At 42.7% G+C, this 24,857-nt stretch overlaps 1 long non-coding RNA gene across 1 annotated transcript in view; it reads right to left on the bottom strand.

Moving 5' to 3' along the window:
• The window catches only part of LOC141050654 (uncharacterized), a 120,739-nt gene extending 110,302 nt beyond the window's left edge, over nt 1-10,437 (bottom strand). The window contains exons 1-2 of the long non-coding RNA XR_012220516.1: nt 10,329-10,437; nt 6,599-6,660 (exon numbers count right to left, since the gene is read on the bottom strand). This is a non-coding gene — a long non-coding RNA (uncharacterized lncRNA). The remainder of the gene's footprint in view (nt 1-6,598; nt 6,661-10,328) is intronic.
• Nucleotides 10,438-24,857: the final 14,420 nt, after the last annotated feature.

Below are 24,857 nucleotides of genomic sequence, written 5' to 3'. Positions count from 1 at the left end.
CAAGACAGCGGGTCTGTTGCTGGGGAGTAATAGTGGAGCCACCCACAGAAATAGCAATGTCGGGTATAGGTACATTAGTAGAGGGAGGAAACACCAGGAGTTCAGTTTTTGACAGGTTCAGTTTCAGATATAGTGAAGACATGATGTTACACACAGCGTTTAGACAATCGCCGGTGTTTTCTAGAAAGGCTGGCGTGATGTCAGGAGAAGAAGCGTATAATTGGGTGTCATCAGCATAGAGATGGTACTGGAACCCAAATCTACTGATTGTTTGACCAATAGGGGCAGTGTACAAGGAGAAGAGGAGGGGGCCTAGAACCGATCCTTGGGGGACCCCAACAGTAAGAGGAAGGTGAGAGGAGGAGGAACCGGCAAAAGATACAGTAAAGGAGCGGTCAGAGAGATAGGAGGAGAACCAGGAGAGAACGGTGTCCTTGAGGCCAATGGAACGGAGCATAGTGAGGAGGAGCTGATGATCCACAGTGTCGAATGCTGCTGAGAGATCCAAGAGAATTAGCATGGAGTAATGACCATTTGATTTAGCTGTTAGGAGATCATTAGAGACTTTAGTGAGGGCAGTTTCAGTGGAGTGTAAAGAGCGGAAACCGGATTGGAGAGGGTCGAGAACAGAGTTTTCTGAGAGATAGCGGATAAGACGGGAGTGGACCAGGCGTTCCAGGAGTTTAGAGATGAAGGGAAGATTAGAGACAGGTCTATAGTTAGCGGCACAGTTTTGGTCGAGGGATGGTTTTTTAAGTAGTGGATGTATGATGGCATGCTTAAATGAGGAGGGAAAAATACCAGAAGAGAGAGAGAGGTTAAATATTTTAGTTAGGTGAGGGGTGACAGCAGGGGAAAGGGACTGGAGGAGATGTGACGGAAATGGGTCACTGGTGCAAGTAGTTGGGCGAGAAGATGCAGGGAGCCTGCTTACTTCTTCTGTGACTGGTTCAAAATCAGAGAGTGAGCTAGATGCAGTGGGGGAGGGAGGACAGTGCGTGGTATGAGGTGATTGGGAGATAATTTCCTGTCGAATCTGGTCAATTTTTTCTTTGAAGTAATTGGCCAGATCGTCAGCTCTGAGCTCTGTGGTTGGGGCCTGTACTCTTGGATTGAGTAGAGAATGAAAAGTGTCAAAGAGACGTTTCGGGTTATTTGACAGTGAAGTGATGAGGGTGTTTGAAATAGGTTTGTTTGGAGAGGTGAAGGGCAGTGTTGTATGATCTAAGCATAAACTTAAAATGGATGAAATCTTCGTGTAGATTGGATTTTCTCCACAGACGTTCGGCGCACGTGGAGCACCGCTGCAGGAAACGTGTTTGCACCGTGTGCCAGGGTTGTCGCTGTCTGCGTTGTGGTGTTCTATTTATAAGGGGTGCAAATTCATCCAGGGCACTTTGAAGTGTTTCATTGTAATGCTTCAATGCAGAATCAGGACATGAGAGGGAGGAGATAGGGGCCAATGAAGACTGCAAGTTCTTCATAAGTTTCTGGGTGTTAATGGCCTGTATGTTTCTATAAGTCTGGACAGTGGGGGTGACCTGAGCAGCCTGGCAGTTCTTTATAGAGAATGAAAGAAGATTGTGCTCAGAGAGCGGGAGAGGGGAGTTTGCAAAATCATCCACTGCACAAAGCCGAGAGAAGACCAAGTCGAGGGAGTTTCCGTCTTCATGCGTTGGAGAATTAGTAAGCTGCGAAAGGCCAAATGAGGAGGTTAGAGATAAAAGGTGAGTAGCAGATGGTGAGAGGGGAAGAGCAATGGGGATGTTGAAATCTCCCATGAGGAGGGTAGGGATGTCACAGGAGAGAAAATGTGGAAGCCAAGTGCCAAAATGATCCAGGAACTGATGGGAGGGGCCGGGAGGACGAAACACCACCGCCACTCGCATGGAGAGGGGGGTGTAGAGTCTGACGGCATGGGCCTCAAAAGAAGGGAAGACAAGTGAGGGTACTTGAGGGATAACCTGAAAGGTACATTTTGATGATAGGAGCAGACCAACGCCTCCACCTGCTCTATTGTCTGATCTTGGGGTATGAGAGAAGTGTAGCCCCCCGTATGAAAGAGCAGCCGCAGCGGTAGTGTCTGCTGGATCCAGGTTTCAGTAAGTGCCAGGAGGTTAAGAGAATTAGAAAGGAAGAAGTCATGGATGAAGGAGAGTTTGTTACACACTGAGCGAGAATTCCAAAGTGCACAATTAAGAGAGACAGATGGCAGGCAGGGAATATTAATCAGATTAGGGGGTTTCTAAGTGTAAACTAAATAGCAAAGCCATTGAAGAAGACTCAGGTCTTCAAAAATTCATTTATAACAACAAGCAAAAAGGCAGCAACACTTACCTGCCCAGGTCTAGAACAAATGCACTGCAGGGTGCAGCCAGCCCATATAGCAAGATGTCAGCAACACAGGTGCAAAATACCAGATTAACAGCCACTCTCCACATACCCATTCCTGGAGGGGGTGACTGCCCAGTATACAATTGCACAATGAGGGTCCGCATAGGGTACCGTTCACACAAGGGAACTGCATGGTGTCTGGTTCACAGCCTATTAGTAACGCCCCTACTATTCGATTAGGCGGGCTGGCCAGCACCCTCTCAATGCATCCCAGTGTGAACACCCCTCATACGAGACCAAACGTGTCTGGGCTCGGCTGCACCCCGAATAATATAGTGCAAAAAAATTTTTTGCACTATATTATTCGGGGTGCAGCCGAGCCCAGACACGTTTGGTCTCGTATGAGGGGTGTTCACACTGGGATGCATTGAGAGGGTGCTGGCCAGCCCGCCTAATCGAATAGTAGGGGCGTTACTAATAGGCTGTGAACCAGACACCATGCAGTTCCCTTGTGTGAACGGTACCCTATGCGGACCCTCATTGTGCAATTGTATACTGGGCAGTCACCCCCTCCAGGAATGGGTATGTGGAGAGTGGCTGTTAATCTGGTATTTTGCACCTGTGTTGCTGACATCTTGCTATATGGGCTGGCTGCACCCTGCAGTGCATTTGTTCTAGACCTGGGCAGGTAAGTGTTGCTGCCTTTTTGCTTGTTGTTATAAATGAATTTTTGAAAACCTGAGTCTTCTTCAATGGCTTTGCTATTTAGTTTAGTTTAGTGTAGGGACCCGTAAGCGTGAGGAACTTTGGCGCAGTTTACGGGCTCAAGTATTTTGGCCAAAATATCAGCTAATACCTCACTAATTGGTAAAAAAATTTTTTGCACTATATTATTCGGGGTGCAGCCGAGCCCAGACACGTTTGGTCTCGTATGAGGGGTGTTCACACTGGGATGCATTGAGAGGGTGCTGGCCAGCCCGCCTAATCGAATAGTAGGGGCGTTACTAATAGGCTGTGAACCAGACACCATGAAGTTCCCTTGTGTGAACGGTACCCTATGCGGACCCTCATTGTGCAATTGTATACTGGGCAGTCACCCCCTCCAGGAATGGGTATGTGGAGAGTGGCTGTTAATCTGGTATTTTGCACCTGTGTTGCTGACATCTTGCTATATGGGCTGGCTGCACCCTGCAGTGCATTTGTTCTAGACCTGGGCAGGTAAGTGTTGCTGCCTTTTTGCTTGTGGTTTCTAAGTGTAGCAGTCGGGGGGTTTGACTTTCTATAACATGGGGGACCAGGGTTGGGAGCAATGTCTCCTGCGACTAGGAGAAGGAGGATAGAAAGAGTGAGCAGATGGTTAAGTGATTTGTGAGAGTGTCTCTGATGTTGAATGGTGGGACTGACTGGATCTGTGCAATTTAACAACGAGAAAAGAGCGTGAGTGCTATACATAGGAGAGGAAAGAAGCGAGGGGCCAATATGGATGGAGTGTAGAGAGTTAATGCCAGGGCAGTGGATGTGTGTGAATGCAGCGGCCAGGATTAAAATTACACAAATGCATATGGTACATATTTGTTGTACTCCAAATGTACAGGGAGTAGATGTATATAAATGTCTCACTGCCATGTTATAACTGCCAGTAGTACTTTGATACATGTACTTCGATTACATGTGCATAAATGCTCCCCCTAGCTAGGTCTGAATATATAGGAGGTTAAGGCTAAGTTTTTTTTTTTTTTCTTTTTTGTTGGCTCTCTCTTCTCGTTAATCAATCACACTAAATTGAGACACCAGGACCCAATAAAATGTTGTGGTCAAATAAACACATGTCCAGCACTACATGGATCATAAAGCACTTTGAAAAGTTTCTTGACCTCACAACATAAGGGGACAAGCAGAGTAAGTTGAAAAAAAACTATATACCAGATATAAGCTTGCAGAGTTGAAAACACAGAGATAGCATTCAGGATTAACTGCTTGCTGACATTGAATGGAGACACAGGAGTGGATTCAGAGCAGAGATTGGAAAAGCTGGTTACCAGATATAAGCTTGCAGAGTTGAAAACACAAAGATAGCATTAATAAACATTAACCTCCACTGTTCTCAGTGTTACTTAGTTTAATGTCTGATTTGTGCTGAGATGTAAAGTGCACCATATGATATATACAGTATGTGTGACTGAGATGGTTTTTATTTTACAGTAACTGTGTATTGGGTTCGGGATTTAGGAATGACCAAAAGAGCCTTTGTGGGAACGGTCGCTCCCATTCTCCAGTCCGGGTGTTACATTCCTAATATCAGGCAACTGGATTAGCTCAAAGCATGCATGTGATGTGTTGGGGCTGGAGAAAGTCTGTGCTAGAGACTGAGAAGTGCTGGTAATACTAAGTTGGTGAGGCCATTTGATTTACTCTGCTTTATTGCTAAATATTAATTCTGGGTAGAAGAATATTCAGGATTGAGAGTCCTCAGTGGTTGATACCTTTTAATGGCGAACTGAAACGATGGTAACAAGTTGCAAGCTGTTGAGACTACGCAGGTCTCTTCATCAGGCTAGACTAATACAAAATGTGAAGGATAACATATTTATACAAAACAGATAACTGGTTTAGCGTGCACACTGTGTGAATTTCTGAGGTGCTGGTGTAACGGACCAAAGGCCCCGTGTCAATAGGATTAATGGTCACCGCACACTCAAGTGGAATAACTCGCATAAAGAATTCATTTATTGTGATACAAATATTAAGCCAGGGAGCAGATTTACAAATGCGATTGTCAGTGACGTTTCGACCCTGCCAGGGTCTTAATCATATATCGCTGTAAGAAAATAAAACAAATATAAATAAAACACAATACACCAGAAATTGATTAGATATACAGAAAAAGAATCACCCCGGGTACATAGTCAAGCAAAAAACAGTGGGTTATTCCACACAGATGCACACTGCCACAGCCAGGCGCGGGAGCGCCGCTCAGCCACATATTGGGACTAAGGTACTACCTCTGCTGCATACTGCCTTACTTTATACCTGTCACATAGGCAACATTAGTGACCATTTCCATGACTTTTTTAGGTCCTGCAGTACACAAAGCGCCCAATAACCAGCTTAGTGCTTTAATAGGGCTACTTTGGCACCATCCTAATTTCATTAGGTATCCAGCTTTTACATTTTTTCTACATTTTCTATTCCTCATTATGGTTTCATTCTAATTCAAATCCTCATTATGTTATGATTCATTGCAGCCTGTGGGATCGCTTTATACCCTCACTGCTCCACTGTGCTCTAACTCATGTATGCACTATAATTTAAGGTAATATATACCTCTTTTTTCATGTCTCTGACCTGCTCCGTGCATTGGACCTTATGCTTTGTTATGCTATGAACTGTTCAAATTTATTGATTAATTAGAGCTGTGCTCATTTTGTATATATTGTATATACTGTATATATCATCTACTCTGTTTTTTGCTTGACTATGTACCCGGGTGATTCTTTTTCTGTATATCTAATCAACTTCTGGTGTATTGTGTTTTATTTTTATTTATATTTGTTTTATTTTCTTACAGCGATATATGATTAAGACCCTGGCAGGGTCGAAACGTCACTTACAATCGCATTTGTAAATCTGCTCCCTGGCTTAATATTTGTATCACAATAAATGAATTCTTTATGCAAGTTATTCCACTTGAGTGTGCGGTGACCATTAATCCTATATTTATACAAAAGACAGCTCAGATATATATTAATTCTGGGAATGCATTGTTCTTATTCTCAATTCTGTACTGAACACATTGCCTCATGGAAGGTTTAGCTGACATTACATGTGTTATTCCTGTCTATTTAGCTCAGGGCAGATGGTAACGCCATATATAGGAAACACGAGCTATATGCGACATATTTAACCACGTGACCCACAGGAAGGGGCGCACACTTTACACGGGCACCAGGCGGAGGTTATACGACGCCGAACAGCTCATATGTAAGTTAACCATGTGCTTCTTCATTCAGCCATGCTATTGGCAAAGCCAGACACAACCTACCATTCAGGATCACAGCAAAGATGGGGAACAAACTTTGATATGGACAAATGGACAATCTTAACTACTTCACCTATTTTGTGTTTTCGTGCAATGATTCTTTTCGGTTGACAATCCAATAAACCACTACATATTTTATAAGAAACATTGTGACATTTTCTTTAGAGTATCACATCTGGTAAAGAGTCCTGAATAAATAAATATACAAAATACGTTAACACTTACCCAGAGAAAGGACTGTTTTGTTATTCATTTGTGCTGAAGAAAGGCTGCGTTTGTCTTTGGAGCTGTAAAGTAAAGGACAATAAACCTTAGTCTTTCTTGTAAACAAAAATCATGTTGTTAAGGGGAAAATATATGGCATATGAATATATACAAGAATCAAAACTGTACCACTATATAGATGCTTTTAGGATCATGTTGCTTTAAGATATTTCTGATTTTCTGCTGAATTATTTCTGTATAGGACCCACCTAGGCTTCATGTAATACCGCAATATTGGGTGGATAAGGGTGGATCGGGCTAAAGAACAATACTTATGTACACGGTGATTATGTAGCATATGAGAATAGTAAACAGTAACTCAGAAACGTACATAGTGATATGTAGCGGCATGGGAACGGTAAATAATAACTTAGAAATGTACCCATGATGTAATAACACAAACTCTGTATAAAAGCTGTTCATTTTTGGATTAAAGACAGAGAAGAATCATACTGACACGATACATCTTGTCTTGTGTATTCTTTTCTACGTGCACGTACAATCTCTACCAAAGATCCAATTTGGCCACAGACAATTAAGACGGGCCACACCCTAGTGCGGCAGAAATCAACAGTTGGCGCCCAACGTGGGGCTCAGGACGATACCAGACGATCACAGCCGCAACAAAATCTCCCCCAGGACGGACGTCTTTCCAGCAGGACGAGGCTGCAGCTCGAGACCTGGTGAGAAAATATATCATCATACCTACCCTTCTGTATTCACGTCCGGCTGGGAGGAGATAGTTGGCTGTCTTCTCTGAACCCTTAAACTGACGTTTGAAAGTCCTGAGCCTACGGACCCGGTCAGGTATATAATTCCTTAATTGTCTGTGTGTATTGTCCGGTCTAACCAATTCAGAGGGTGTGTCTAGAATCTGTCAAGTATCTGATAAAAACTATTTCATACTGCACTAGCGCTACTAGAAACAAAACAGAGCAGAGTACAAAGGGGGTGTTCACACTGGGTTATCACCCTGGTTCCGACCTTAGACGGTCGAAGAAGTTATATATATATTATATATATACACATATAGGTGCTCACGTCCGGCCATACGCCCACAGTATAAACTGGGCCCGGTGACGTGAATGACACGGTAGTTTTTAAGGAAAGAGGTGATTACTAATTTTTCCCCCCTCTGCTGAAATATCAACCACCTATCTAGAGGTGATTACCACTATTTACTATACCTAAAGTGACAAAAAGCCCAGCCCTAGTTGCCTTGGTAACAAAGAACAGTGAAAGGGATAAGGAATACATAATAGTTTTTATGTTTTGAAGTATTGATGCATTGTTGTGACACGCCTGTCCGCAGCTCTCATATTGGATATACTGCCATACTGGTTAGACTGCTATTTCAGCTGCATTTCCTGAATCCAAAGTGTTTAACAATCCCGCTACATTATCTGTATTCAGTCCGGAGGATATAAAATATAGAGTGTAATAAGTTGTTTTATAGTATACACACAGTAACCCTTCAAGCATATTTATAATTACGGTAATCTAAAAGTTTAATTGTCTGCCTTATCTGCTTTGCCTCTCTGCTTTGCTGTTTTGGTTGTTTGCATACGTGATTGTTACCTCAGCCAGCCTGAAAAGGAAAAAATATAGATAGGGAGACGTACTGAGCAAATTCACTGTCACTCTGGTTCCGGTCCTGCTCTCGGCTTGACCGATGATCGCAGAAGTCTGAACTGTGTCTCTCCCAGTGGGCAAGTGGGAGTAGGGGCTTGATTACTCTCAGTGATTTTCCAACCTCTAAGTGGTTGATGACTTCTTGCGGGGTTCCCACCGGACATCACCTGGCTAAGGTGATGGTGTTTTAGCTGCAGCATAGGTTCATAAGTTATATGGGTGGAAAGGTAATTTCAATTACTGTGTTGATGTGACTGAGTGATTGCTCTCTCCCTGAAAAGTATGGTTTGCCCAGGTGTAGATTTTTTTCACCTCTACAAATCAGGCTGACATATGGATAGGTAAATTGTGAATTGTTTTGGTGTCAAGGATTCGCAGTATTTGATGTCAGTACCAGTTTTAAATTCATTGTCTTTTGTCTTTTGTAGTGTGTATGATTTGCCGGCAGGAGGCGTACTAGCATGTGGTTAAAATTTTTGAATGCATTCTATGTGTGTATACATATATATATGTTGTGAAATTAGAGAACTGGATAAACTAGTTTTGTTCTGCATACTATAATTATAAGGTTCGTTGTTAAAAAAATTTGTTCAGGTAGAAAGAGAATTACTTGAATGGTAATTGCTTGATTTGTACAGATATCTCTGTGAGATCCGAGGTCTATTGTTACTTTTTAGTTATTGTTTTACTAATGTCACTACATTTCTCTGTGAGATGTTTTCTTTGCAATGTTTTACAGCGAAAGTTTTGAGGAAACAGAAATTTTAACAATTTATAAGGTATTTTTATACTACGCAGTTTCTGGATACACAAGATTTGTGAAATACTCTGGTGTTAGTTGTTGGTTAATTCCCTATATTACTGTGTTCAAGATAGCTAGACATCACTATGTTCACTGAAGACCCCTTTACTCGGACATAAGGAGTACATACAGCTTTTACAGTCACATATCCCACTGTTCATAACCCCGTGAGAATTTGTTTTAAGACGCACACATACATATGTTTTTCAGATATACTCAGAATTCAGATGATAGAATGGGTGGGAGCAGTCAGTCAATATCTATAAGACAGATATGACCCATAGTGGAGTGAGAAAGAAAATGTACGTTAAGAAACCCTCCGATCACGAGGGGAGGAGCATTAGATAAGGGATAGAAGAATGTGTTAATGAGTGGAGAGCAGCGTCCCAGCCTCAGGTATTATGAGGTGTTACAGGACCCTGAAGCATTTTATAAGATGGCAGAGGAAGTTAGGAAAAAAGGGATGAGGAGAGGAATATAACAAGATTGCTGAATTTTGTGCAAAACAAATATTTACACAGGAAGATGTCAGTTGCAATATCTGCATTACATTCATTCATACTTCTTATATACATTCCCGATGACTGGACGTGTGCCAGCTGTCAAACACAGAATGCAGAATATCGTGAGACTTGTTCTGACTGTCAGATGACCAACCCAAAGAGCCGTACCTTCTTTCCAATTATTTATATAGACGGCACGTCTTATGCTACATCCTGTCCAGCATCCATTATAGGTTTATTAATTAATGTCGTTTATGAAAAGAATAATGAAGAAAAAGATGAATATGACATGGAGGTATATAAGTAAACAGAACCGGAGGAGACAGGAAATAAATAGCTCAGACTGATAATCTACAGTATTTATCGTTATATGGTGAGGGGACATAATTATCATCATCATCTTTTAAGCCTCAAAGCTCATACTTTTGTACACAATCTACTCTACGCAAGGACTCCTGGAAATACCAGGAGACAGATACTCTAGTAAGCAGCTTGCCAGACCCCCATTCTCCAGGATGTCATGCAGGGAAAAGGAGAACCTGTGGATAGTTTCTTCCACCGATGTAACAAAAAGTTTCTGGATCTCAGATTTGAAATGCAAATTAGTCCCCATTTGGAAGAAGCTTGACACCCACCAATACCGAGCTCCAGATTTTAATAGGGTATTGGCATACTGATTCCACAACCCATGAAAGTATGTATACTCTTGCAGACCCCCCCCACAAAAATACAATAGAGAAACAACATCTCTCACCCAGACAGAGGTTGAGGATACTCCTCTCAAATTCCTGGTGGGTCCCGATGCAATCAGAAGAGTGATCAGGGACATTGATCTACTTGCTGAAGAAGTATGTAGTCTTTTCTTTTTTTACAGGACACATCTGTAGATCATGTGGGCGTTGAACTAATGGCACTGATCCCAGACTCAATATTGGCAGGCTGAAAATTCAGTTTGTAAAGGTGGGGCCGAAGCCAGTAGCCCAGCTGCCAAGGAAATTGCAATATTCACCCTCCATTTCATAATTTGTAATTATTTCTATGAAGTTATGGATAATACATGACTTATGTGCTGTCAATGAAGTTATAGTACTGAACACATCTATGGTACCAAACCCACACACTATGTTTTTTTTTTTTGAAACAATTCTATTTATTTTTCTATGGTTCACGGTGATTGACCTGGCCAATGCTTTCTTCAGTTTATTACTACATGCTGCAAGCCAGTACCTGTTTGTTTTCACACGAGGGCCAGCAATATATTTGGACTATGATGCCTCAAGGGGCACAGTATAGCCTCTCTATGTTCACCCGAGCCATGACCACGGTCCAGGAGCCCTGGAAGAGGATACATCCCACAGCCACTTCGTTTTACAATACATATGGATGACCTCTGACCCTGACTGAAGACAGCCAAGACAATACTGCTCTTCTACACATGCAACCTTTTTATAACTATTTTAAGGTTAACCAAAGAAGGCATCAATGCGTTTTATATACTAAATTGCAATCACATTTTCACAGCTCTAGGACTGTCAGGCTATACCGAACTGTTTTGTCTGTTTGTCATGAAGAAGCCTGACCATGTAAATGGAGTCCTAACACAGCTTCACGGAGGAAGACAATGCCCTCCTGGCTTCTCCTCTCCAAGACTTGACCAAGTGACTCGTGAAGTCCAAACCTGCATGAGAACCGTGTTTGCAACCCACCTGTGCTGGACAAAGCTTCTGATATTTTTTATGGGTCACCAGTTGAAGATCCTGGCCCAAAGCACCTGTCTGCAATGCCCTACTCTGCTCCCGGACAACGTCACCATCTCCAGATGTGCTGTCCATAATCCAGCTACTCTTCTACCTCTGCCAAAGGGGGGAGGAAGATGGAGGATGAAAACCACATCTCTGACACATTAGTGGAAGAGGTAGTCGACTCTGAAATGGCTGAACGCAATTGTCTTGCTGTCATGAGGCAAGAGAACACCTGGAAGATCCTGACCTGATGCTCTTTGTGGATAGACCAAGGTATGCAGACCAAGAAGGCCGTTTGGTTTGCACACTGGTATAGCAGGAGCCACAGAAGATACATGCTGCCAGCAAAACCACTGCCTATATCCAAAAGGCAGGACCGCAGGCCTCGACAGAAGCATACGAGAGGTCCACTCAACATGAAGCTGTCAAGATCAATCTGGAAGGAAAGAGACTTCATCACGGCTAACAGAACGCCGGTCAGACACCACAAAGCCATGCAAGAATTAATGGAGTCCTTGTTGATGCCAGGAAGAGTTGCGGTGGTAAAAGTAAAAGCACACACACTGGAGACACTTCAAGGGAAGCAGTGGGCAACAGGCTAGCTGAGGTAACAGCAAAAGAAGCAGCAGTAATACCGGTTGACACGGAAACAGAGGAAAAGGAATAACACTCCAGAAACAAGTATCCAAGGAAGAAAAGAAGAAATGGACCTAAGATGAAGTTATACAGGATGAAATACGCCAAAGGATGAACAAGGAAAATTTAAGGCCTCGAACAAAACTCTACATACTTGATGCTATACAGGAAACAGGGGTCATAGCATAAGAGTTTAGGCTTTCCCTTGGGTCACATACACGCACAAGTATAATTGCCTATATGTAGACTAAGTTTAAAAACATGTGACTAAAATGCATTTTCGAGTCTTTTCATCCATCCCAGATCCTGAGGACATAGGAGCCCACCAGATCCTGCCCGGTGACTGAGTCCTCATCACCAAGAGGTCCAACAGACGTACCCTTGAACTTAGAGATGACAGCCTGTTCCAAGTCCTGTCAACTATCGCAGCAGTCCATGGGTCCTCGCTTCCCACTGCAAGGAGATGCCGGATCCAGAGTCCAGTAGCGGCTGCCACTCTTCATCCGTCTGCACTTATCCTTCTCCTAGCTCAAGGGGTAGTCAGTCACCAAGGGGTAGTCACTCATGAGAAGGGCATACTGACTTTCTGGTATAATGTCTCCACCCCAAGAGTAACATATCAATTTGACTACTGTCTCACAATAAGAATGTCCAGGCCCCATGGCACAGTTTCATATCAGGTTTAATACACAATTCATCTGTGTCACTACTGCTGAAATAGGGGAAGGGTCAAACTGGGAGGATTAGTCTCTTGTTGGGTGGCACACTGGTGAAAGTGACTGGAGACATCAACCAGCCCAGGCCCTACAGCGAAGGGACAAATGGGGAACAAGCCTATTAAGTCGCATGACCCTGTCCAAAGCCCATTTTAAGGGTCAGAGTGGCCTTCCAGATTCAATACTCCCCGTCACTACCGCTTACTGCCCCAAGGAGGGATGCATAGTTCTGTACCTTACTATTGACAACCCTTCAGAGTATGAGCAAGGGTTATATGTACTAGGCTCAAGTACTAAACTTGGGAGGGAAAATGGTGACACAAAAGGTAAATTTTGGCTAAGAAGCATAGATACCAGTGGGGGCACACAGGGAGCACCTGACAAATTCAAAGTCGAGAACGAGACAATAGTTGTGTTTAAACCCACCATCCCCGTAAATAAGAATGCAAAGCGGATAAACTATTTATACAATAATCAACAACGGTTTATAAAATATACTGGGGATGTCATAAAGGCAATTATTGACCCATTAAGTTTGCAAAAGTTATTTTATGTTCTTTGATCATATCTTCTTTAATTCTATGCTGCATAGCTCCATGCCTTAAGAAAATGATGACGATGAAAACTATGGAAACCACAGTGATGACCATGCATGCCGATTTCGAAGATCCCCTGTATGAAAAATGTCCCGATGAAAACATGCAAGCACCACCTCCGGAATATGCCTGCCTGAAGCAAGCCAACGAGGGAAAGTCCAGGATCTGACTTCCTCCAGTGCAAAGTCCGTTAGGAGGGGGTCCATCTACTAGAGATGGGTCGTCTCGTATATACGGTGAAGATTAGTTAGTTAGGTTCCAGCACTGTTGAGATAGGTAGGCCGGGAGGACAGATCGATAGGTTCGACGAGATTAGGATTTTGATTTTGCATATCTCCAAAGGAGGGACTGTTAAGGGGAAAATATATGGCATATGAATATATACAAGAATCAAAACTGTACCACTATATAGACGCTTTTAGGATCAAGTTGCTTTAAGATATTTCTGATTTTCTGCTGAATTATTTCTGTATAGGACCCACCTAGGCTTCATGTAATACCGCAATATTGGGTGGATAAGGGTGGATCGGGCTAAAGAACAATACTTATGTACACGGTGATTATGTAGCATATGAGAATAGTAAACAGTAACTCAGAAACGTACATAGTGATATGTAGCGGCATGGGAACGGTAAATAATAACTTAGAAATGTACCCATGATGTAATAACACAAACTCTGTATAAAAGCTGTTCATTTTTGGATTAAAGACAGAGAAGAATCATACTGACACGATACATCTTGTCTTGTGTATTCTTTTCTACGTGCACGTACAATCTTTACCAAAGATCCAATTTGGCCACAGACAATTAAGACGGGCCACACCCTAGTGCGGCAGAAATCAACAATGTGGCTGTGTATATCCTAGGGGCTGCCAGAGAGCCGAAACCCCCGCAAAATATGTATATGTGTATATACATATGTATGTGTGTGTGTGTATATGTACACTGCAGAGTACACCTCCCGTCTTGGAGTTGGACCAACCCTTTTTCCCTTCTGATTCATAGTCAGGGAAGGGGGCAGGCTTAGATACAGCCCCCTTCAAATACTGCACTGGTCACCTATCTATATAGTAAGCACTCTCCTCAGACATGGTAAGTGAAGCTTCCGAGATTGGCGCTGACAGTGGACTTGGATGGAGGTTTGACAATGGAGGTAAGTTAGTAATTGGATATATTTCAGTGGTAAACACTTGTACAGATGGAGAACCCCTTTCACGTTGCTGACACATTACAGTCATACGTTAAAGTTTGGGCACCCCTATTAATGTTAACCTTTTTTCTTTATAACAATTTTGGTTTTTGCAACAGCTATTTCAGTTTCATATATCTAATAACTGATGGACTCGGTTATATTTCTGGATTCAAATGCGGTTTATTGTACTAACAGAAAATGTGCAATCTGCATTTAAACAAAATTTGACCGGTACAAAAGTATGGGCACCTCAACATAAAAGTGACATTAATATTTCGTAGATCCTCCTTTTGCAAAAATAACAGCCTCTAGTCGCTTCCTGTAGCTAATAACGAGTTCCTGGATCCTGGATGAAGGTATTTGTGACCATTCCTGTTTACAAAACAATTCCAGTTCAGTTAAGTTTGATGGTCGCCGAGCATGGACAGCCCGCTTCATTCATCCCACAGATGGTCAATGATCTTCAGGTCTGGGGACTGGGATGCCTATTCCAGAACATTGTCATTGCTCCTCTGCATGAATGCCGGAGTAGATTTGGAGCGGTGTTTTGGATCATTGTCTTGCTGAAATATCCATCCCCTGCGTAACTTCAACTTCGTCACTGATTCTTGCACATTATTGTCAAGAATCTGCTGTTACTGAGTTGAATTCATGCGACCCTCAACTTTAACAAGATTCCTGGTGCCGGCATTGGCCACACAGCCCCAAAGCATGATGGAACCTCCACCAAATGTTACTGTGGGTAGCAAGTGTTTTTCTTGGAATGCTGTGTTTTTTAGCCTCCATGCATAACGCCTTTTTGTATGACCAAACAACTCAATCTTTGCTTCAACAGTCCACAGGACCTTCTTCCAAAATGTAACTGGCTTGTCCAAATGTGCTTTTGCAGACCTCAGGCGCCTCTGCTTGTGGCGTGCTGGCAGAAACAGCTTCTTTCGCATCACTCTCCCATACCGCTTCTCCTTGTGTAAAGTGCGCTGTATTGTTGACCGATGCACAGTGACACCATCTGCAGCAAGATGAGGCTGCCGGTCTTTGGAGGTGGTCTGTGGACTGTCCGTGACTGTTCTCACCATTCTTCTTTGCCTTTCTGGTATTTTTCTTGGCCTGCCACTTCTGGACTTAACAAGAACTGTACCTGTGTTCTTCCATTTCCTTACTATGTTCCTCACAGTGGACACTGACAGGTTAAATCTCTGAGACAACTTTTTGTATCCTTCCCCTGAAAAGCTATGTTGAATAATCTTTGTTTTCAGATCATTTGAGAGTTGTTTTGAGGAGCCCATGATGCCACTCTTCATAGGAGAATCAAATAGGAGAACTACTTGCAAGTGGCCACCTTAAATACCTTTTCTCCTGATTTGATACATCTGGCTATGAAGTTCAAAGCTCAATGAGGTTACAAAACCAATTTAGTGCTTCAGGAAGTCAGTAAAAAGTAGTTAGGAGTGTTCAAATCAAGAAAATGATAAGGGTGCCCATACTCTTGCACCGGTCAAATTTTGTTTAAATGCAGATTGCACATTTTCTGTTAGTACAATAAACCTCATTTGAATCCAGAAATATAACTGAGTCCATCAGTTATTAGATATATGAAACTGAAATAGCTGTTGCAAAAACCAAAATTGTTATAAAGAAAAAAGGTTAACATTAATAGGGGTGCCCAAACTTTAACATATGACTATATGTATTTGATGGCAGCATAGGATGGAGAGATGTTTTTTCCAAGCCTCCTCTGGCAAGATACGGAGGGGGCACCTGTCAGTCATTGCATGTGGGCGGAGATGTCACAGCTGTCTATATGTCCCCACTCAGCGGCTCCTTGTCTTATACTGATTTCACACGAGAGCCTGGCAGAGCGGCTTTATTTACCCTTCTAGGATTACCCAGGGTGTCCATCCACCACCACCAGTCTCCATACCTCATCACTCACCTTGAGCCATTGGTGTAGTCATTTACCAATGATCGCCTGAGGATGGCGTGTGACCCTGACAGTGGGAAGTCCATGTCTGCATACTGCTTGGTCACATTGTCTTGGTCGTGTAAAGACCCCCCCTGACCACTGATATCCCACACCTCAAACTCATCATCTGTGCCATTAAACGCTGCTGGAGATGTGGATGTGTCTACGCAAAAAGGGTTAAAGTGCCCTATGATCAGAGCACTTGAGCAGGAATTTTCCAGTATTCCACTCGCAGAAAAAAGATGGACGTAGGCCCCTCCTAACAAGTTGAGATGAGAGAATCTTTTAAGGTTTGGATTCCGCAAACAGACCGATGTTCGTCGAACTTATCCGAACCTCTTTGAATTCAATGGGAGGCAAAACCAAACGCATAGACAGCACCTTCAGGGTGGGTAAAAAGCTTGAATTAGGGGCAGACACCTGAAAAGTGCCATCAATTGACCCATAGTACAAATTTGATAATGGCACAACAGCAGTCAGCCATGGGACATGCACAAGGTATCAAGGTCTGACCAGCATTTAAAGCTTGGAATTTAAGTTTACATTAAGACAAGGGGGGTGAGAGTGTAGCCCGGCTGTGCTGGGAGCCCTGATACCTCATGCAACATCTTAAACGTGATTTTTGATCAGCCACACTCAGGTGGCACAGATATCAGCTTGGTAGACCACAAATGTTATAAAAATGTAAGGATAGTAACACTGGTAGTTCACTGAAAGTAAGTGCAGGCCTGCCGGTGTGGGAGCCATACTGCTACAGGCAACACACATGAAAGAGACCCAACTTGGAGTACAAACATTTCCCCAAATTATTGACAAGCAATGTCATCAATTTCCCAGAGTAGAAATATAATTGCGCACTTTTTTAAAACTTCAAATGCTCTATGGTCTACTCGACTCCCTTTCTTTTCCAGCTGTGGAGGAAGAAGGACCAGGCCATGGGTACCTGCTCTGCACCGGGTCTGGAACTGCCGGGGGGAAGTTTAGGGACCGGACCGACCTTTGCATCTGGAAGCAGGGGCTTTGGCAAAGTTGATGAAGTCTCAGTGTGCGCGGAAGCAGTCAGACTTGGCGGGAACAGACAGCTTGCAGAAGGGAGAAGTGAGTGCGCCATCCCTCGAGCACCATAGCAGCGCAGGCCCATGCTCGAGCATCCCCGTTGCCACCCGCAAAGACTGAGCAGAGACGTGCCATGTGCCAGTTGGCCCGCGCAGAGCAAGGTGCCAAACGCCCTGGGCCCATGAGTGCTGTGCGTGTGCCGCCTAAGAGAGACTGGGTGTGTGACCGTGAACTGCTCCCTGACCCCCCGTTGTATATTTGCCGAGCCACGTTGGGCTCAGACAGTGCTGTGGCCCATACCCTTCCTGCCACATCAACATATGGACTAAGGGCTCAGCGGAAGGTATCAGAGACTAACGGATCATCGTTATTTCCAGGACTTCACCAGACCAACCCCGTGCCAGCCGTTGTTGGCACCATCGCTTGCTTTGTGAATCCCACTGCCGGAAAACCGACTGACTGGATAAGTTAAGCCTTCCAGAACTATTACTACTACTATATCCGTTGTTCCTTCAATCAGTATAAGTATATCCTTTACATCTGAACTGGTTGTTTTCCCCTCATTTAACTGTTTATCTCCCTGCGTGGAGTATCCCTGTGTTAATTAAAAGTGTTAACCCTTGCTCTGTCTCTTTTCTATCACTGCATTCCGAAACCTGCTCACAGCTGCACAGCAGTATTATTATTATTTATTATTAAAGCGCCATTTATGTGAAAAGGGTATGCATAAAATTAAGTACAATAATCTTTAAAAAACACAAATCACCAACTGCTACTGGAGGAGAGAAGACCCTGCTCACCAGGGATCACAGTTTACAAAGGATAGGTGAAGATACAGTAGGTGAGGGTAGAGATGCTTGAGCATCTGTATGGTGGAGAGATTTTTAGTGTAGGTTGTAAGCTTGTCGGAAGAGGTATTTCTTCATGTTCCTTTTTGAAGGTTCCCATGGTAGGCGAGAGTCTGATATGTTGGGGTACACAGTTCCAGAGTAGAGGGAAACCACTGGAGAAATCTAGTATGCGACTGTGGGAAGAGGAGATAAAAGAGGAGTAGAGAAGGACATCTTGTGATGATCGGAGGTTGCATGAAGACAGGTTGTGGATGGCTTTGTATGCCAAAGTTAGGGTTTTGAGCAGGAGTCTCTGGGTATTGGGGAGCCAGTGAAGGAATTGAAAGAGGGGAGAAGCCAGGGAATAGCAGGGTGACAGGTGGATTAGTTGGGCAGCAAATTTTAGGATAGATTGGATGGGTGCGATAGTGTTACAAGGGAGGCCACCGAGCAGGAGGTTGCAGTAGTCGAGGCGGGAGATGATGAGTTTATGCATTAGTGCTTTTGCAGATTCATGGTTGAGGAATCTGCAGATTCGGGAGATATTTTTGAGTTCAACTCATCAGGAAGAGGAGATCAGAGTCAAACCATTGATTTTGATGGATAGGTCAATTGGAGGGTTGAATGAAATGGTGGAAAGATGATGAATTTGGTTTTAACCATGTTAAGTGTTAGAAATCTAGCAGAGAAGAAAGATGAAATAGAGGACTGAAATTGTCGGATTCTGGTTAATGAAGGTGATATCAGGTCTAGAGAGGTAGATCTGTGTGTCATCGGCATAGAGGTGATACTGAAAGCCATGAGACTTCATGAGTTGTCCCAGTCTCAAGGTGTAGATGGAGAAGAACAGGGGTCCTAAAACTGAACCTCATCCTCTTTGGGGCTTCCAGGAAATGCCAAGGGCAGTGCTCAACAGCCACATAGGGAATGGATGGAAGTAGTGGTTGAATATGACAATCCATTCTAACTTTTATTTCCCCGGAGAAGCTCTTTAAGTGTATATTTGCCACTAGTTTAACCAGGAGCGTAACTACAGTTCTATGGACATCGGTGCAAAATTTTGACATTAGCGCCCAAGATCATGTTGGTCAGATGGACAGTGACACTATAATAGTGTCCTTCATCCTGGCCCATCCTGTAATAATGTCCTCCTTCCTGGCTCCTTTCTTTCATAAAGTCCCAATTCCTGGCCACTATCCTGTAATAATGTCCTCTGTCCAGACCCTCATCCTGTAATAATGTCCTCGGTACTGGCCCCCATCCTGTTACAATGCCTTCCACCCTCTAATATTAGATGGATTTGAAGAGCCGGTGGTGAAGATTGGCTGTGTCCTTTCTCACATCTTTCACATATAAGACCATAAGATAGAAGAATATTACAACCTTTAGTTGAGCTTTTGTTTTGTTTTGCTTAAGATATTGGCCCTGATTTATCATTTAAGTTTTTAAAAGTCACTTTTGCTTTATGTCTTGTGTTTATTGTTGCCGTTTTTTTTTTGCACCAAATTCTTTAAAATGGTGCAGATGGTTCATGAATTTTGTGCAAAATAATGAAATGTTCAATTACCTTTATTTGCACATTTCTTCTGACATCTATATACAGAATAACCCTGACATGTCAAGGAAGATCGTCCATCATGGCTTTAGAAAAAGGTATAAAATGATATATATTCTGAATTTTCATGTAAGATATTGGAGCAACAAAAGATGTTACTGCGAAGATACGAGGAGGAAGACGATGGAAGATAATGATTCGGTTATCTGGTCTCCGCACTGCGCCTTTAGCTGATGGGAACGTATAGAAATAAGATGTTTTACTTATAATGTCTTACATGTCACTATTTTTATGATGGATTAGCCCTGGAAAAAAAATACAATTCTCAGTAGAAACCATTACAAATCCTGTTTCTGCGTGCAGATATTATACGCTGTAGCACCCCCGGCTGTCCTTTTAGTTCACTCTTTGGTTTATCATCTATGGTTCTCCCAGCAGAGCCAATAGTGACAGCGATGCCAGAAATCTGAGCGATCGCGAGCACTCCCTCTGTCAACCCATCGGCCTCCCATTTTGGGTTGCTGTGGCAATTGTGTAAGAAAAAGTCCTACTGAGAGCTGGAAGAGCCGGGAAAAAGGTCATAGACAATCCTCTTATCAAGCTGAGGTCGAAGATTATTAAGAGATACACGGCAGAACAGGTGCGGATTAGTCAGTGAAGTTGAAGCATGCAGGCACAAAACAGGGTTCAAGACGGGAACCCATGAATTCAATATTCTCTCTAGCTACTGACATTATTTTTATTACTCCTCCTAGACTAAACCCATAAATTTATACATTTGCCAATTGTAGAAGTCTGTTTTCTACTAACACTATCATAAATACATATATTGACCATATATTCATTGGTTCTATTTTTTCATTGCCCTGAGGCTGATCCAATTTACCTGCATGCACGTCTGCTAATTTTGTTAATGGGCATGATCTCATTTTACATCCTCCATCTGCTTTCCAAAGTACATCTTATTAGTTCTATTGTAAAAGTTGAATATATTCTTTCCTAACTTTCACAAGATGGCTGCCTGGTTGATAATGGCAGATCAGTATATTATAGCTGACCATTCTCTTACAAATTGGAGGCCTAACAATGCCCTCTTGTCTACTGTGCACCTTTGGCTATCAGTCCCTTCCAATGGCATTTATAGCACAGACAGGAACAGGTGATACACTGCACTACTTCTGCACTTGTGTAGTGCAGTGCATCGCCTACAGGAACAAAGGATCACATGTTCAAGTTCCTTGGAGAAGTAATAAATATTCTAGTATCTATAGTTTCACAAACATTTTGGCTAAACAACATCGGCCCCTCGTGACGTTATCACATGGTGCCTATGGGTTGCCATGTCAGCTTGAGGCCTGAGGAATAACCTCCATGTTGGTAAACCTATGAAGCCCAGAAAGGCTGAGCTTCATATAAAACCTGATTAGAACGATACACTGCGATACTGTGATATTGCACTATATATAATAGATATATAGTACAAGGGGTCAAATGATCACACATTCAAGGCCACTATGGAGACTGTGACTAATAAAAGTTAATACTAAAAAGGGCTGGGATTAGCTCGGCCTTATCCAAACACAGGGACTGGTTTTATTTAGTGTAATCAGTATTTTATTTTTCTGTGTTTTGCAACTTGTGGGATAAACTTCCAAACCGCTTGGTCTAAACCAGGGTTCTCACACTTGGCCGACACACGATGATTTTTTTCAGTGATATCATTTATTTTTTCTATACGGCTTTTTGTTCTATTTTTTCTGTGTCAGAATGTGTTATATGGTGCTGATGACACGGGTTATGGTGCAGTTGTATATCTTGAGTCCTTCCGTATGTGACTATATCACGTAGCTGTATTTTTTTTGTTTACTTTAGCCTTTTACATAAAACAATATTTCTAATGCCCATTGATTTTATTTTGGCATTTTTTAAGCTTCTTACTTAGTCACTATATGGGATTTTAACTTTTTTACTTGCCTGATTGCTAATACAATTTCAATACTTCTGTACCGCAAGATATTAGATTTGTGAGTTTTAGGCCATGTTCACACATCAGTATTTGGTCAGTATTTTACATCAGTATTTGTAAGGCAAAACCAGCAGTGGGTGATAAATGCAGAAGTGGTGACGTGTTCCTATTATAATTTTCCTCTGATTGTTCCTCTCCAGGTTACAAATACTGATGTAAAATACTGACCAAATACTGATATTGTGAACATGGCCTTACACTGACACTTCTGTTTGATTCTACTTATTGCAGGGCCTTACAGACCACTGTGACTGGATGACTCAAAGGGTATTACTATGGCAAATATAGTGTCACTAAAACAATAATATAGGCCCAAATAATAATGTTTCCCATCATGGCCCCATCCTGTAATTATATCCCATCCTCGCTTCCCTTCCTGTATTAATGTTACCCTTCCTCACCCCCATCCTGTTATAATGTCCTTATGTCCCCACCCTGCCAATCTACACATACATAAAAAATAAATAACTGACCCATTTTACCTCTCTTCACCCCTACAACGTGCGGTGTCCTCATCCTGCTTTATAGCCAGTGGCATCAAGCACCATCAGCAACACACATGCTGATGTCAGCTGCTGGCATCTGATTTGCCGGCGTCGTGTGTAATGATTGCAGTGCAGAGAGCCACCGGCTCTTTGCTCCTCCAATATGTTTTTAGCTGAATGTTCATCGGAGGACATATCCATCTAGAGAAGTCACTGGCATCAGTGGCCTCCTTCCTGGTTATGGTTCTGTCTTTAGACTCCGGTGCCATGTGGGCCTCAGAATGTAGCCTCATGATCCACATATGGCCAACGTGTTTGAGACCCCCAATCTAAACAGATTGCAGCCTATTGAGTCTTCATTGTGTACCAGAAGCTGACTACGCCCTACTTTTTACTACAGGGAGAGGTGATCTCACAAGATTGGCTTGTCATGCTGACCACTGGACCTATATTAGACTCAAACTTTCTGTCTTCTTTCAGAAGCCAGTTGATCATCACGGTTGGGTCACCTCTATGTTATATATATATATATAACTCGACCCATCAGTGTTATCTACTGTATATAGAGGTGTTATCAGTCATTGCCAATAGGTAAATAAATACAATATAACCCACCAAATAGCCCCCTACATACAACACGAGCCCCAACATAGCCCCCTAATCAACAACAAAAGTGATCAACCTCTTGTACCTCTATGGGCCTAGTGTCTTTCTTGGTAAAGACTCCATGGATCGCTCACAACTTTCACTCCTGAAGGGTCTGTATTGCCAGGACTGTGGTCATCTACATTTCTCAGATACGTATTTCATGTTCTTATCCGGGTTGAAGCCAAACAGTTTGACTCGTATTCTAATACCAGGTTTACACAGCTCATTTAACGGTGATCGGCCTTATGTTTGTCCACCAACAGTCATTTAATAGACAGATTATAGAGGCTGACGGCACGTCTCATGTGGACGGAACGATCTGTAATATATTGTTCTATGCACATAGGCTCTCGGCAGCACATTACTGTTTACACAAGATGATGTGCTGCCAAGTACGATGATTTTTAAATCAGTTTTATAAATCTCACATGAAGGCTAAGCATTTTGCTAATTGTTGGGCAATTGTCAGATTGCTACATGGGCAGGTCAAGAAGAAGAGAGCACTTTCAGGCTGTAAACATATTTTTAAGAATGAGATGGCAGATATAAAAGCAGAAGAGTGGATCTGACCCCTCTCTTTTAACTGGCTTCTCAATTAAATATCTATGTGAGTGACGAGAGCCCATAAATCGGATATCTTCATCATTGCCATAGACATGCAGGGGGCAGGAGCGATTGACTATATATTATATTTCCCCTATTATGGTGGTCACAGACCCACACAGATCTAAAAATTATCCCCTACTCAGTGGATTGGGGACAATTTTTGGAGACTTTAAAGGGAACCTGTGAGCAGGAATGTGCTCAGTTACTACACACAGTGTCAGGTCAGCGCTGTTATACTGATTACACTGATACCTGGTGATGAAATCTGTCTTGTGGTTGGTTGTTCTCCAATAGCTGCTACAGCGCAGGCATGGCAGTCACCATTTTCAAACTGATTTTTTTTTTGTACTTGATCAATAACATGAAGAACAGTGATTACTTGGACACTAAACATGCAGTAATGATGCTGCGCAGGAGCCACGGCTGGTACCTGCCTGCAGAGGGGTTTTTCTTTTTCCAAGATATAGATATAATATTCATTATGTAAACTAGGGGGCAGTCAGGGATCAGTGACCTGTCAGGAGCCAAACAGATGAATACCTAATCATAGACCACGTGAAGACCCCCCCACAGGCCGCCCCGGAGCACGAGGATATCATTAACTCAAAACTGACAATAAAGATTCCACAACAACCACAAGACGGATTTCATCACCAGGTATCAGTGTAATCAACAGAAATGAAAAAGAGAAAAAGGGGAACTTGCCTCACCGTGTAATCAGTGCTTGGTAGCCTGGAATGCTGCAGCAAAGATCCATAGTCCGTCTGATCATCGGATATAGGTACAAGAAAAAATGGGATCAACTTGCTGAATACGGTATACTATACAAAAATATCACTTCTTTATTTCACACCATATAAAAAAGAGAACAATTGTGTCCAAGTGAATATAAATACAGAGATCACATTTTTATATTCACTTGGACACAGTTGTTCTCTTTTTTTAAATAGTGTGAAATAAAAAAGTGATTTTTTTTTTATATAATCAGCAAGTTGATCCAATTTTTTCTTGTATCATTGTACTCAGTATAACGGCGCCGTCCTGACACTGGGTGTAGGTTACTGTGCACAATCCTGCTGACAGGATCCCTTTAAATCAGTAGCGTAGCTACCCAGGGGGCAGAGTGGTGGTGGCCCCGGGCCACGCACTCTGATGGGGCCCACCCGAGCTATGCTATGTAACTATATCGGCGTGCAGATCGCGCCGATACAACTACATGCTGCAGCAGGGA

This window comes from Dendrobates tinctorius, unplaced genomic scaffold (genome assembly GCF_039654945.1).
Source record: "Dendrobates tinctorius isolate UK_male_01 unplaced genomic scaffold, ASM3965494v1 ptg000152l, whole genome shotgun sequence".
Lineage (NCBI taxonomy): Eukaryota > Metazoa > Chordata > Amphibia > Anura > Dendrobatidae > Dendrobates > Dendrobates tinctorius.
The sequence above is the reverse complement of the archived record's forward strand: the minus strand, read 5'-3'. Positions and strand labels throughout refer to the sequence as shown.